The sequence below is a fragment of the Cydia amplana genome, chromosome 10 (genome assembly GCF_948474715.1).
Source record: "Cydia amplana chromosome 10, ilCydAmpl1.1, whole genome shotgun sequence".
Classification (NCBI taxonomy): domain Eukaryota; kingdom Metazoa; phylum Arthropoda; class Insecta; order Lepidoptera; family Tortricidae; genus Cydia; species Cydia amplana.
In genome coordinates this window covers 14,564,525-14,577,798 of record NC_086078.1, presented here as the reverse complement: position 1 = coordinate 14,577,798, position 13,274 = coordinate 14,564,525, and the positions used below count along the sequence as shown (strand labels likewise).

Genomic DNA, 13,274 nt, shown 5'->3' with positions numbered 1-13,274 from the left:
CATTTTCTTGGCCCACTGTACGTACCATAATATTCTATCTTAGTGTTGGGCAAAGACGCCGTGAGCCTTTAAGAGATTGCAAATAAGTTGGTACTTACTCGAGAAAATTCGACCCATACCGCCGTGAGTCGGGTGGCCGAGTGGTTAAGGCATCTTTCGCGAAAAAGGACGCTGATTCGATCCCAGCCCTGGACACTGGGTACTTTTTCTTTCTTTTCTCCCAGTTTAGTCCATTCAATATCTTTACAATCACATCGCGATGAGGACATCCTACTCTAATACATTTAGGGATTAATCCGCGATCTTCACTTAAAAACACATTACATTTTTTATAAATATTATATTAGATTGAGATTATAATTCTAGCGCTGAACAAGGGTACTGAATACATCAACTTAATTAAGCCAGGGTACATAGGAAACTTCCCATGTTTTCCGTCTAATGTTATAAGGGAGTTTAAGCGAATATTACAGACTGAAAGTTACGAGTATATTATCAAATATTGAAACGTTATTAACGTTAGTATTAGTATGTTCATCCACTAGGCAAATTCCGTACAATCAGGTCACCACAAAACATAACCTCAAAACATTTAGTGAATCGCTCCACACAAGAGGTATATAGGTACCTAACTGATACTATTACAATTTAAACTATGGGACTACAAACAGAACTCTTTTTAGAATATTTTTGGAACTACATACCAAGGTAAATTCGAACGTACATTTTGGTATCCAAATGATGTCATTTAGTTATTAGTGCATTTCGCTTGTACGTCCGTACATGTATTTTTTAACACTAAGTATGCTTAACCCTTTATATAAGGGTGTCGAACGTAGTCGCTACTAGCTAAGTTGTTCCTAAGTCCATTTTTTTTTATTATAAATGGGCTTACTCATGGCCACAGACTAGCCGAGGCGAAGACGTGGCCTACGATGGAGCGAGCCTGCCCAGAAGGTGCCTGTTTACCCTTGATTTGAAGGTTGCCGGGTTATATGAGCTCGGAAATATAGACGCCGGCAAGGAATTCAATTCCTTGGCAGTGCGCATAAGAAACGAGGAAGCAAAGCGCTTCGTGCGAATTGGTGGAATATCTACCATTGGCGAGTTGGCGACTAAATATTGTCGATTTCGGATTTTCGTGAACCTACTTGTTGTAATTTTGTTAAATGATAATAGGTACATAGTGCTACAATCTAAAAAAAGCGGCCAAGTGCGAGTCGGACTCGCCCATGAAGGGTTCCGTATTTAGGGGATTTATGACGTATTCAAAAAAAACTACTTACTAGATCTCGTTCAAACCAATTTTGGGTGGAAGTTTGCATGATAATGTACATCATATATTTTTTTTAGTTTTATCATTCTCTTATTTTAGAAGTTACAGGGGGGGGGGGACACATTTTATCACTTTGGAAGTGTCTCTCGCGCAAACTATTCAGTTTAGAAAAAAATGATATTAAAAACCTCAATATCATTTTTGAAGACCTATCGATAGATACCCCACACGTATGGGTTTGATGAAAAAAAAAATTTTTTGAGTTTCAGTTCTAAGTATGGGGAACCATCAAAATTTATTGTTTTTTTTCTATTTTTGTGTGAAAATCTTAATGCGGTTCACAAAATACATCTACTTACTAAGTTTCAACAGTATATATAGTTCTTATCGTTTCGGAAAAAAGTGGCTGTGACATACGGACGGACAGACGGACAGACAGACAGACATACAGACATGACGAATCCATAAGGGTTCCGTTTTTTGCCATTTGGCTACGGAACCCTAAAAAAGCATATAAGTAGGTACTTATGAGTATATAATATTCAAATGCCACAATGTTCAATCGTTATACTAAGCATGATTGAATTTAGAATATAATCAGCTGCAAGCGCCCGCATCTGGACTGAAATACGAAGTGAAAAGAGCAAAAGAGCAAGGCTTTCAATCGGCCATGATTGAGTGAAAATGGTCTCTTTGAAGAGATTGGACACTCGGTTATACTTCTACGAATTCTGATTTAATGAAACCTTTGAAACGATTTTAAAAGATTTTTCTTAGTAGCTCGGTGTTGGATTTCTGAGTAGGTACCTACACATTCATCGTGTGATTTATTTACTTAAGTCAAAATTAAGACCAACATTTAGAATTTTTATTGAAGATAAACAGATGTCCACAGATTCATTTGGTACAGCAGAAAGATTTTTTACCTAATGTAAATATATTGCTTCATGGTTTCCGTTGATTTCTCGGCTGAGACATAATATGCGCACTTTGTTGCGCATTCTTATGTCAGTATGAAATACGAGTACCTATCATGTGTAATTTTACTAATATTGCTAACCAAGATGTATCTCGACACCTTACAAGTAAAATACTTTCAGCTGTGTAGTCTGCGAGCAAGTCAAGGAAATAAAAAGGTTTTTGGCAAAAAAATCATTTTTGGTACCAGCTTTTATCGCTGACTGTACTTTTCTTTCCACAGACAACTAATACTCATCGAGACAATTCTAAAAACCCCAAACACAATTCGGGTTCGTTGTTTTAGCACAGATTTTCTATGGGCACCTCCTATCTCCATCATCAGATCAGCTCTATGGAACCATGATATTGCATTGCCACCCGACTTACATATGTATGCAAATTTTCAGCTTCATTGGAAGTCAAGAAGTGAGTCAAATTTAACTTGCAAGATTTGACCCGTACGAACATAATTACAGATTTACATACAAGTACAAAGGCGCACAATTATCTTTACTCTCCTTTGGAATTTGTGTAAGAAAGCATCCTATTTATTTATTTACAAATAGGTTTTGCAATCCGTATCCGAAATGTATGAAATTATCCGGATCTGGATCCGGATCCGCGGATATTCCCATACATTTCGGATCCGTCGTGCAAACCCGATTCAGATTTAACAATTTGTTACAGTTGAGATTTCATTTTGATACGACCTTTGGTTGGTGCATGCGAAATTAAGTTAAAGTCGCGCGTGAGATGCGTGCTAATAACCAAGACTATTATGAAGATCTTATTAGACTTATATCGACCAGGATATGAACCGTGATTATCTTTTGTATTGTTTTCGAGCTCCCGATATTTCGACGCAGTTACATGCGTCTTGTTCACGGGTAATTGAGGATAGCGGGTGGGTGTCAAAGTTGTGTAGACCTTCCAAATCAAACTCAAAATGTTAACCTCCCTGTATGTTTAATAGGAAGCCAAACTGGTTACACTTATCGCATTCATACGCACCGCCCACCGATTGTTGGGCGGGCGGCATTAAACAATAAGCGCGCTTGCAGTAAGCGATACTTTATACGACGCCCGCACGCGAGCAATGTGTCGATGGCGATTTTTTCTTTACGACTACGACTTAATTTATTAGTCGTTTCAATTAAATTGAATGGGTAACTTTAATATCGTCGGTATACTTCCAAAACATGATAACTGACAAAATGGTCAAAAATGAGTTATATATACAGTTTTGTTCAAATTTTGTTGTTTTAAATATATATGTGGCATTTTTTAATTTATTGTTATTATTTAGAAAGTTATAGATTGCAAAAAACGTAATAACAGACAAGAAATAAAATATAATGTGCACGTAAAAAATAATAAGGGTACTTAAAACTACATATTTCATAAAACTGGTCACATAAAATATATAAAGTAACCTTTAATTTTTTTGTCTGAATGTAAATAATTAAGAACCTAGTTACAGCATCTGGTAAAACACTATAATATTATTTATCACTATTTACTTGTACACATTTCTTTCAAAACATTGTGTAGTTTACAACTAGATAATATTATTAAGTTCACTTAAAACTGATTATTATTCAATTAAAATATGCTCGTTAATTGCAAAAAAAAACAGTATTATACATTTTTTACAGTTATCATCAGTTATTTAATTAATAAGGAGTGTATTGTCACCCATATTTCTTCACTAAAGGAGGGAAAAGTCTAAAATTGCAAGAATAATTCACCTATAACTATTTACCTGTAAATAGTAACACGTTGCATGTCATTTATTACTTTTTATTGCTACGTTAGTTTTTATAATTTGCTTATAATCCCGAATAAAAGGATATTTATTACCTTTTTTTTTTTTAAATGTTAGTCCATTTTGTATATAGGCAAAACATGATAACTAACACATCCCATTTTTTTAGCGGCCAATATTTTACATTTTTCAAATTGAAAATATAAATTTTACCAATTTAAGGCAATTTTAATATCTCAAAAATTTCATGTCTAGAATTAAATTAGTAAAAACGCGTTTCTAAATTGACACATTTAAGGGTCAAAGTTCTAAATTGACACATCAAAGGGTCAAACTCGCGTTTTCTCGAAACTATGTTTCAGTTAGTTATCATGTTTTAGAAGTATACCGACGATATGGTTTTTATTTTTGTTTCTGGCGAAGTGAGAAAAGCGGGCTTTTGGACAGTGTTTGCGCCACTATAGGATATTAGGACACATAAGTTATTATTATTATCGCACCTTAAATAAATGACCTTGAAGAAGAAAATTGACGGATGTCAAGTAGAATTATATTTAGCTAACGTAGGTAAGTTTACTTTTTGCCAAGTTGGTCGTGATCATCGCTTTTCTTTCCCCACCTCGCATTACTTACGTACGCATCTGCAAGAAGTTTAATAGTAGTGTTACAAGGGATCAAAATGATATATTTCCGTCAAGGGCGTACATTGAATCCTGAATGAAGAGATGGATTCTAAAGTAGAATCCTGAGCGTAATGAGGGATTCAAGTGTTAACGCCCAAGATGAAATAATTTTGATACCGTGTGACACATACTGCTTTTCACATCAACTACTTATGAGGAAAATAAAAAAATCTTAGTGTTGACACAATCTGATGCTTAAACAGATTATTTAAGCTAAAAAATTATGTGAAAAATAATGTAAAAATAGTGTACTAGAACAGAAAAGTGTTACTTTGATCCCTCCTAGCAGGGAGGAAAAGTGCCACTTTGATCCCTCCTAGCAGGGAAGAAAAAGCTCTTTTCCGAATAGGTGGTGTGAAAACGATTTTTGCTTTTAAGGTGGTTCACTGGGAATGTCCCTGATTGTAGGTAGGTACATAGCAAATACTAAAATGTGTTATTGATACATATTATAAAACAAAGTCCCCTGCCGCGTCTGTCTGTCTGTATGTTTGTGATAAACTCAAAAACTACCGTACGGATTTTCATGCGGTTTTAATAGAGTGATTTTTGAGGAAGGTTTTGGTGTATAATTTGTAAAGGTTCGTTAAACTACCCGTGCGAAGCCGGGGCGGGTCGCTAGTAGAACTATAATACGAGACCACTCAATGGCTTTATTCATAAACGTGTTATTATATCTATCTGTCATTTGTGTTTCTTAGAAAGCGACAAAATTTAACAAACGTTTGCTAAAGGGGCCCACTGTTTACAGTCCGCCGGACGGTATCGGCCTGTCAGTTGTTCGGAACTGTCAAAATTTTGTTCTAACTGACAGACCGATACCGTCCGGCAGACTGTTAATCAGTGGGCCCCTTAAGTTTAATAAAAAAGGGGGTGAAGTGTTATACATACTTTCATATTCATATAATTTTTACAATCGTAAAGCAGGCTTTATATTAATAAAGTGATTGAAAAAGAAATTAAATTCTGAATACCTAAAATATTCACGTATGGTATTCACGGCCATTTTCATTTTTACTTGACTGTTCATTACATCAAGTTGACGGCATGTCACGTAATTCCAACTACCACTTCACTGAAATAAAAATGTAGGACATACTGACACAAATATTTAGAAGGGCGTTGAACCTGAATATTAAATAAACAATGAGCCAATTAGGTGTGACTGCGGGCTTAGCACGGTTCCATTTTTATCGACTATCACTATGCCCGTCACTTTCGCACTTACATACTTGTTAGAACGTGACAGGCATGGTGATAAACGATAAAAATGCTACCGTGCTACTAGGGCTGGGCATACCGGTTGGAACATTAACTCCTAGTGTTAACGTGAATAGGCAGTTTATTTTGAAATATTAAGGGAAAACACGTTACTAAATATACTGATAATGTGTGCACGCCTAATTACATAGTATGTAGCTTTAAATCTGGGATGGTTACGTTTGTATTAACTATCGTGCCATGGGTACATGCACTCTTGCACTTAGGTACATGCTAATTAGTGCAACAGTTGACGGCGAAAGCGTAGCCATCACAAGCCCACAAAACGTAAATTATACATATTTGGTGGTGTAGGTGTAGGTCTGTATCAAATGGTTGTCATGTATTAGGATTGGCACATCTCTTCATATTTTACACTAGGTATGATGAACCTGGTAGGTGCTACTCCTTTCACACTTTCACAAGATATAAGTATTATTATCAATGGAAAAAAATGAAATCAGATAATTCCCGTTTATTTTTGATTCACATTTATAATGAAATAAAATAACTTCATTAAACCATTCAAACACTATCATAAATAATATTACTAAATAGTTAACACAAACCAAATAAATATAACGAAATATTTCAAATAAAAGAAAAAGAAAAACATGTATTCATTAATATTTTGGTGTTAATAGTTGGATTGTTAGGATAAATATAAAATATTTACAAACACCCTAAAACGAGAGTTTAAAATATTTTTGCTAAAAACACAAGGTGCCACGCTGAAAAGAAAATATTTAAAAGCACCCTCTTCCCCATGTCAGTCTAACACCGACGCAGCAAATAACCTAAAAAGGTATGAAAAAGCCAAAAAGCCTTATAAGCTACATTTGCATACAGTTTCGTGCTCGTCTGACAGGGAAGAATGTGGCGTGCTATCTATTGTCCGCGACGGTTGAATTATTATTTCAATGGTATTTTTTTTATTAGAAAAAGGAGGCGTTTACTAGAAAATAAACAGAGCTATTGACATATCGCGCGAGGCTGTTGCCCAGGGCTGCGACCCGTGAAGAAATTTACGGAATAAATTCCATTTACAGACAGTACATCGCTGTTCTGATATCAAACACCAAGCGGGATTTTATAACCGAAGCAGCATTGGATTTCATGCATACTGAAAGTCTATGATATCGTAGTGTCGCTGTAGATTTATTGGTACAGACTTCAGGTCGCGTGCTAAACTTGCGTGATTTGTGTGGCTCTGAGTCGTTCGTGACGTCGCTTGGGGGACCTCCTCCCATAAATGGTGGGGTCACCGGTACCCCCACATACCAACGGGTGCAGTAACATGTCCGACCCCGTTTCGCTATGAAACGACAGTTTTATTTCCCCTCAAGTCGAGACAAGTGCAAGAAATGATTCTATTTATAAATTTAGGTTAGTATCGATATGAGACTTTTCTAGGCATTTCGTTCTCAATGTGAGGTAACATTGCTGATCGATAATACAGTAGTAGTAGATCTTCATCAAGCTAACTGTTCTATCTGTATTTAACAAATTGAAGATTTAAGATAGCGATCTTCAGCTTCAAACGAAAAGAGTTGCGATAATGCCCGAGTTATTCCACTCCAAGGGCGCATTTTACGGCAGTTTTAATCAGGACTCGAAAAAATCGGGGAGGCAACAAAGGAAAGCATTAATAAAAGGTGCTTAGAAACGAATAATCTCCGTCCGCGGCCGGGTGACGTCGCGGATTCCTGAAGACAGTTGATTATCGTAGAACGAGTCTTGAGAAACGTGGAACTAGAGTTTTAAGGAAATCCTTAAAAACAGACCATTTGGAAGTTTTTGGGTCTCTGGAAAAGGATTCGGTACCTATTTACCTAATTATTTGTTTATTGGTGCGACCCAATGCTGTACCTACTAAATTATATTGAAATAAGATCAAATTGTAAAGTCATGTGCTCTCCAATGGGTAACAATATATTACGTTAAAGATGATTGTCATTATGATATTCATGAAAAATTTAGACCTGTCTCCCCCCCTAAGGGTCCCCTAGACCCATAATATGGTGGAAAGATTTGCTGGCTATGGATGAGGTCTTGGTGGCTCAGATGGCAGAGCGCTGGAATATCGATCCAGAGGCCGTGAGTTCAAGTCTCACCCAAGACAGTAATTTTTCCACTTTTAAATTTATTCTAAGCTTAATAGCATCGGTCTCAGACGTTTTAGCTTGTAAAAAAATAAATTAGACCTATCTAGGTTTGGACATGGCATAAACTTAAAGACTACTCTTTAAGTTGATGCCAGAAGAAGAATTTAAAAAAAAGACAGCATAGGCAAAAATAATCCGCATACACATTTTGAGGGACCATATCTTTTCTTATCTTATACCTTTAAACGAGCAGTTCTTGTTTATTTATTTATTTATATATATTATATTTCGGGGATCTCGGAAACGCCTCTAACGATTTCGATGAAATTTGCAATATCGGGGATTTCGGGGCCAAAAAAACGATCTAGCTAGGACTTCTCTCTGGGAAAACGCAAATTTTTGAGTTTTTATATATTTTCCGAGCAAAGCTCGGTCTCCCAGATATATATTGGTATTGTCCCATCGTACCAATTTTATAAACCAGTAAAAAAGAAAAAACAACTTATTATTTATTTCTAGTAGCTTTATATCAGTGCTGCTAATTCTGAAAATGCTTCCACAGAAGCAAGAGCGAAAGAATGAATATTACAAATGATTCAATTTGGAGCGTAATTTTTTTGTGAATCCATGGACTTGCGATTTCCGAAACCATTTATTCTTGCTTTTGTGTAATGGCGACAGGAAAATAAGGTTGTGCTGTAATAATCTCTATTATACATTTTGTTACATTCGTTATAGCACGTTATACCTACATCTGATGCTTTAAAGGTATATTCATATTGTAGTCTAAGGAAAACTAGGAGCCCGATTTAGATTCAATAATTTGTTATGATTTAGGTCTCATTTTGATACGACCTTGATAATCAAACACGCTGATTGGTTAATGCGAAGTAAAGTGAAAGTAATGTGCGATGCTGATTGGTGCATGCGAAGTAAAGTGAAAGTCATGCGTGAGATGCGCGCCAATAACCGGGACGATCGTCAGGGTCGTATCAAAACCAGTTCAAAACCATAATAAATTAATTAATTAGACCTCTAGGTATTGTCAACCCTATTTCCATACATATTTTCTTTCCCTTTAAATATCCATAATAAGTTATTATGCTCCAAAAACTGGAAAAAAACTAATTTGTTTTGGTTACTCTGAAACGAGGTTTGGAAATGACGCTTAGACCGCTACAAACAGTTTCTCCAAATGTAAAAAAACAACGTGTCAAAAACCTTCAACAAAAAAATTACCAATTATTTCAAGAGGGTAGAACTAATTATCCAAAGGTCTCTAAAAATATTTAGAGAACTTTAGGTAATTATTTGATACAACAGAGCTGATACTACAAAACAAGAAATATAGTTATACCGGCAATAACGGACGTTTATTTACAAAGAAAAATTTTAAAGCAGAATCCTCCTGATTCGATACAATTTTAAAGATAGAATTTTTTTAAATTCAGCCAGCGATGGAGACTGAATACGGAATTTCCTGGCACTCACGGCACTCAAGTGTTTACCCGCTCGCTAACTATTTCGAGAGCAACGCAAATAAAACCCAGTTTGCCGACACAAAGCAGTATCATTATGTTCAATTTAGGTATTGTTAAGCTTGTTATATTTTACGCTTATATGCCAAACGCTGCTGTGTTCATTTGTGTTATAGGTGGCCTCAATAAATTGTTAATGTTTTCATTTACTATTAGTATTTGTTTTAGTAAATTTATGGTGTATGTGGAAATAGGCGGGTAAACGTCTTAAGCTCATCAGTTGAACCGTGGGCTACATTGCTATTTTCTATAGTCGTGTTATGAACAATAAATGTAGGTACACGGTAATAAATTCAGTATTTATTTAGAATATTTTATAGCACATATTGACATTTTTGATTGATCAGTTCTTTACATACAATGTGTTTTACACCTGGCAACCTATAAATTAAGTCCTTATATCTTACACCTTATAAGGTATGTATACATACTTACAGGCAAGACTGGTTGTTCAAAAGATATGTAGTTTAGATATGAAAATTTTAAATGTGAAGATAGTTCCACGACTTTAATACCAAAATTTTCTTCATTTGGCTTACATGTTAAGCCTTCTTCAGAAATCAGGAGAGCACGCTGGCGTAATGCCAAGTTCGAAACCCTGCGGTCTTTTTACATTTAATACTCTTAAGTTTGATGTAGTGGACCGGACTTATTAGGTTCGAGATTAATATTGTTTATTTTGCTAAGAGGTTTACGTGAAATTGCTTTCAGGGTAGACGGGTGATGAAACGGTGAAACTTCGTGATTTAGAACTCAGCTTGTTTGTTAACTGTGTGTGTAGAACGATGTCGCAATTTCTGAGCTGATGAAGTTTGAGATGCAATGCCACTAACGGCTTTGACTTGGCCTGTATCGGTGCAAATATGTATCAAGCTCTTAGTCTTTGCTGGGAGCGTAGTTTGAAGTTTATGGTTGTTAGAACGCTTTGAAGCTGAACTAATTACTTTGCTAACTTAATACAGGGGCGAGTCTGTATAATACTTAACAAATTATCTTGGTACTTACTTTGATTATATTTTCGGTTTTTAACAACTAACTAGATATATATCATACAATTTATGTACAAACCATTTAGTAATTTGTGTACTATTACCTAACAAAAATATATTTTACTGGACTCTCGTCTCGTTGAGTAACTTAATTTACCTATTAAATTGTCAAGGTCTTTAAGATCATGATTCGCCTTAGGTTTAATATCGCAACGAATTAGTTAGATAAACAATTCAGTTTTTACATTTAAACAACACTAAGGGCCACTTGTATCATTCACTAACCCGAGGTTAACCGGTTAAACATGGAGTTACCATGGTTACTAGTACAATTTGACGCTGGGTTAACGGTTTAACTGGTTAACCCCGGGTTAGTGGGTTGATGCAAGTGGCGCTAAGTATTTTATGACACCTACCTATTTTGTTTTTTTATAATTCATAATTTAGCACCTCCATAATACCTAAAATATTCCGTAAAACATTTCGTGTTCTCATAAATCGTCGCTATACTTACTCAACCTCATATCTGCAACAATCATTTGATGGAAATGTCGCTTTTCTTTCATTCGGAATACGGGTGTTTTTGTCATCAAATGAGTGTTGCAGATACGAGGTTGAGTAAGTATAGCGGCGAAATGCTATAAGCATTCATGAGCACGTTTTTATTATGCCCACGTCGTTTGTCAGCGAGACAGAGGCGAGCGTTAATTTGACAAGGGCCCAGCGCTGTCCTGCAGAAGAAGACGAGCATTATTACTTGGTACCCTGTCAAATTTTTTGGTAATTATCTGTACGGACAAGAAACGTTAATAACGTTAATTTTATTTTAATAATAATGGTATTTATTTTGATTGGAAATTATTTAAAGGCTCTATCGGAGAACTATTTTTAGACACAGGGCCCGATTCGGATTTTCTAATAGACATCTATTAGATATCTTTTAGACATCGCCAAGATACGATAACGATATGTTTAAGATCTAACCTGTCAAATTTGACATTTCCGCGATTCTGGAGATACTCTTGAACAATTTCCAAAACATATTACTTAGAGATCTAATTCACATCTAATAGATATCTAACACGAACTATCGTAAAAGTGACATTGGTTGCCTGAATTGCGCTGCAAAAGAGAACTAGTTGAAATCTAAACTATAACGTATCTAGAATAGATCTAGTACGTGTCGTCTCTTGTGAATATCTTGAAGTTCGAATACGGCAGAAATTTTCTATTTTAAAAACCGTAAACTTATAACTATAAAGAGTGGGTAATTTGATAGTGACGTCACATGCTAGTCTTTCATCTAAATTCCATAGTAGCAAAATCGTATTGACAGTTCGAAACTGATTTGACTAGTAGTCAAAAACCCTAAATACATACATACATACATTTTCGTTTTTTGGCTGCAAGTTCGTGTGACTGTTAAGGGAATAAAAATTTCAGTAGCTACGAACAGAATAAATAATAAGTCTTCTAGTTTGTTTGTCAGTTTCATTAGTTAAATATGTAACGCCTCGCCTTCATTCGAGTTCCCAATCATCCCCCAGAGCAATGCATGAATCTGACAGGTATGTATCTGTTCAAAAGTTCATAACTATAGAAAACTAATAGGTCCCCCTAGTCTAGATAGCCGTGGTGAATGACTCCCTAGGGCCTGGACTAAATAACAAATACAGTGTTTGGCCACGTTATGTGTTTAATTAAGTTTTTACCGTTTTGATACTGCATGTAATTGTTTTTTAATGTTAGTTAAGTAACGTCAAATATTTGGGTTTATACTTTAAGGTGGCGTTCGCTAAAAATCGAGTCAGAATAATTAATTTACTGAACAACTTTATAATAACATCATTAAAGTTGCAAAAAAGGAACAAGGTTATACCTAAAACAGAAATCCACACAGTCAAATTTTTTCTAATTTCGATTAATACATTAACTAGGTATATAAAATAACTACTTGAAGAAATGCCACATCATTCTTACAGAAAATATCAATTTTTCTAAATTCCTCGACGGCCGTAAATCTTTCAGGTGAAGTATCTAACGAAAATAAAACTTTATCTTTATAATGTGTAAATAACCTTATCTGAATTTTGGTTTTCCAGTATTTTCCACCGCAAATCACTTTTCCCAAATATATTCATGCCCGGTGCTAGGACTACCAACAACCACATAACTCTGAAACTTTAAAACGTCAACACGACATTATAAATTTAAATAAATGGGCATAACGCCGGCCTCGAGTACAAAACAGCATCGTCGGTAAAGCGACACCGAGCCCTTTAGCATCATAACCAATTTACCATGACACTTGCCCCTATTAACAATATATACCTAATAAGCGCTGTAAGGGGTAGGCGGTTAGGCAGCACAGGTCCAGTTACGTCAGACGCTTCGTATTCAGAGAACCAAGTGCGATTTTATGATCCGTGAATATCGCGCAGGCATTTCTAGATGTTCGGATCACATTTTTATTGTTATGGAAATGGAGTTTCCCGTTAGTTGGAATTTCAAAAGGGTCGATTAGGACGTCTGGTTTTGAAGGTTGTGCACAATAAGGAGTTCCCCCCTTATTTGTTGGATGTTCCCTCGCTTGAGTTTCGATGCATGCCTTTCTGAAATTTTTACCCTTGTGATTTCTTTAAAGTTCTATTGAAGGCGTGCGATCGACCGAGTTTTTATATTTTGTGTAGAAAATTGA

The 13,274-nt window shown here is 35.6% G+C and overlaps 1 long non-coding RNA gene across 1 annotated transcript in view; it reads left to right on the top strand.

The window, feature by feature from the left end:
• The first annotated feature begins 1,326 nt into the window (after nt 1–1,326).
• LOC134651500 (uncharacterized) overlaps nt 1,327–13,274 on the top strand; it is a 125,915-nt gene continuing 113,967 nt past the window's right edge. The window contains exon 1 of the long non-coding RNA XR_010097106.1: nt 1,327–1,538. This is a non-coding gene — a long non-coding RNA (uncharacterized LOC134651500). The remainder of the gene's footprint in view (nt 1,539–13,274) is intronic.